This window comes from Lindgomyces ingoldianus, assembly GCF_010093535.1.
Source record: "Lindgomyces ingoldianus strain ATCC 200398 unplaced genomic scaffold BDR25scaffold_51, whole genome shotgun sequence".
NCBI classification, from domain to species: Eukaryota; Fungi; Ascomycota; class Dothideomycetes; order Pleosporales; family Lindgomycetaceae; genus Lindgomyces; species Lindgomyces ingoldianus.
The window spans coordinates 93,305-96,771 of record NW_022985212.1 but is presented as its reverse complement, the minus strand read 5'-3'; positions in this window follow the sequence as shown (position 1 = coordinate 96,771).

Here is a 3,467-nt window from a genome sequence, read left to right as displayed (position 1 = left end):
TTTGCGTATAGATTTAAAGCTATAGATTAATTATACTAAGCTTAAAAAGTAAGCATAGAACACATAGTTAAGCATATAGTCTTGTACTACATAACGCTACACTGTGCCTAGACCTGCTGTGCAACCTAGTCTTGTTCTGCCTACTGCAACAGAAAGGAATCTAGTAGAACACATAAGCAGAGCTAACTGCTTTAAAGGCTCTAGATAGGATAATAATTAGAGATCTTATAGAGATTTATAGCTAATAGGTGTTAGAGTACTATCTACTATAAAAGAGCTTATATTATACACACATAATTAACACAAGAACTAAACATAGTCTATAAAAAGCATTAGTAGAGCTATAGCATAAGTGTCTAGAACACCTTAGACTAGCTACACTTTAACACCTTATATAGTAAGCTAAGAGGGTGCAAATTAAAGGAATTATAATAGTCTAATGTAACTTATGTAGCAGAGCTAAGATATAATAATAAATTAGCTGCGCACTGTAAATTAGCAACAGTAGACCTAGTAAGAGACTGTTAATTAATTTCTATGCATATAAAGCATAAAGCATTATAAAAAAGTAGAGTTAAATGCTAATTACTAACAAGTATTTTAGCCTCTAGTAGGACCTTTCTTTAAGAATAATAAGCTTACTAAATTAATTATTAAAGCTTTTATAATCTTTATTCTCTTTTTAAAGAACTATTATAACATTACTGTAAAAGTTATTAAAGCTAATAATAAGATTATAATAGTAAAACTAGAGGTAGAACGCTAGCTAGCATTGCATAGAATAACTATTAAGCCTTTAGCACTAGATACAAAAGCCTAGAACAGAGGAGCTAAACACTTAGAGGGTGTAAACAAGAAGAAGTTATAGGCTATATAACTAGATGCTAACCTACTATAAAACATATAGCTATACATTACTAGAGCTAGCGTATACCTATATAATTAGACGCTAAACTATGCTAATAACTAGAAGACAGTATATAAGATTTTTTTTATATAAGCAGCTCTAAATAATAAAGTTGTTACATTAATTTAAAAGCTAAGCTTTATACATTTAAAAGCCTATAGCTGTAAAGTATTTGTAATAACTAATAACACATATTAGAATAAATCTAAGCTATAGAGGCTAGACCTAAAGGCGTAGATTAGATATCTAGTTAGGTACTAATTATTAAACATCTACTGCGTATAGATACTACTGCTAGTAAAAGTAATTTATACATATAATATTATTTTTAATAAACACTTAATCTTTAGCAGTAAGCCTAAAGACTTAATAGATAACCTTATGCATAACATAGTAAAGAAAATTACTACATATATTAGAATAATTAAGCTTCTAACACTTAGTTATTAGCTAAAGATAAAGTTATTTTATAAAGATAACACTATAGATAATACATTAAATTTTAATAAAGTAGACCTACTAGGCTACTATTAAGAAAGAAAGATTAGAGATAACTATCTATCTCCTCTAAATACTCTGCTACCTGCAGCATTGCTTATGCAGTTAATAGCTAGAGCTGCACTAAAGCTAAGCTAAATAAGGTCTTTAAAGACTATACTATAGGCTACAGCCTTTATAGCTAGCATAAGATCTAGAAGTGTAGGAAAGCATAGTAGTAAGACGCTAGATAAAGCAGCATTAATAAAGATGCTATCTAAAAAAAAGACACCTTATAAAAGCTAGCTGCTACCTCTGCTATTAACCTAAAAGTAACTAAAAAAGCACCCTCTACATAAAATGTTTAAGGCAGCAGAAAGAACACACCTAGACAGTTATTAGACAATAAAATTCTAGACAGAGGTCTAGACAAAGCTAATTAAGGCAGCTAGACAGCAGATTCTAGATTGTATGTAGGTGTACACCTATAAGCTTAACAAGCACTATAGATTGCAAAGATGTAAGGTGTAACTAGTAGTCTATAGTAATTAATAAAGAAACATTACTACATAAGATACCTACGCTGCTACCCTAGCAGGACGCTTATTTTAAATGCTAATAGCAATATCTACATGCTTTAACCTAAAGCTTAAATAATATAATGTAACTAATGTGTTTATACATGCAGCAATTAACTGCAATATCTACATGCAGATGCTAAGAGGCTATTAGAAACTAGGTATAATACTAAAGCTTTAAAAAGCACTATATAGCTTATAAATTTTTTCTTTACTTTAGTAACACTATTTTACAACAACCTTTAAAGGCCTTAGGTTCTTAGCTGTCCTACATAAACTCTACTGCATAACTACAGCTAGAATATTTGTTTTCTTTTATGTAGACAACCTTATTATTGTGCATAGAAAAGGCTTTAAAGCAGATGCACAGCGTGTAGTAGACTAGTTATAAGAGAAGTATACCTAATAGAAGGCAAGGACTTATAATAGTTTCTAGGAGTTAAGATTATTAAAGATTAACAGTAATAAATAATTTAGCTGTTATAGGCCTTATATATTAACAAGATAGCTAGGCTAGCTAACAGAAAGGACCTGCAGCACACTACACCTATAAGTAGGATTAAACTTATGCTGCAATTTAGTTTTGTAACCTTATTAAAAGTAAATTAATATTAGCAGAAGATTAGATCTCTGCTCTTCACAGCAGTTACTATAAGACTAGACATTGCCTTTGCTACATCACGCCTTGCATAGTTTCTCACAAATCCTGCATCTAACTATTAGGATGCAGCTGATTAAGTCATCCTGTACCTACATGCAACACAGACGTACGCACTCTAATTAGAAGGAGAAGACTACCTTATAGTAGCAAGTAATGTGTTATTTGTAGATAATACACTAGATAGGAAGAGCTTTTAAGGCTATGTTATTTAACTATTTAGCAGATAAATTGCATAGTAAGTAAATAAACAAGATATAGTTACAACATTAACAATAAAAGCAGAATTACTTGCACTGTTTTAAGTTGCTAAGGAAGCTATGTTTATAAGAATGCTTTTTAATAAACTATAAGTTAAGCTGCATAATTTAACTATTACAATCTAGTGCAACAACAAGCGGACAATCTAACTAGTAAACAAAGAGATATCTTAACTTTAAACCAAGCTCTGACATGTCAACATCCATAACCACTGGCTCCGACAGGAAGTCTCTCGACAAACGATCAAGGTTGTCTATGTCCCCTCTAGCAAGATGCTTGCGGACGGACTCACCAAAGCGCTTCTAGCCAGCAAATGGCCAAGCTTTCTGTAGCAAATTCGGCTAGTTGACGTCAGGGAGAGGATAGTTAGTCAGGAAGCGGATATGGAAGAGATTGAAGCAAGAATGGAAGCCCTGGAAGCATACTAAGGTTGCGCAATCAGGAACCAGCTTAAAGCATGTCTAAGCTAAGAGGGTGTGTCAGATATGCGCACCTACTGTCAAGACAGGAGGAACGCTTGACGAAAGCTGCTACATAGTACGAGCAATAAGCTCGAACAGTATGTTGCAGCAAATTGCAGCATTTT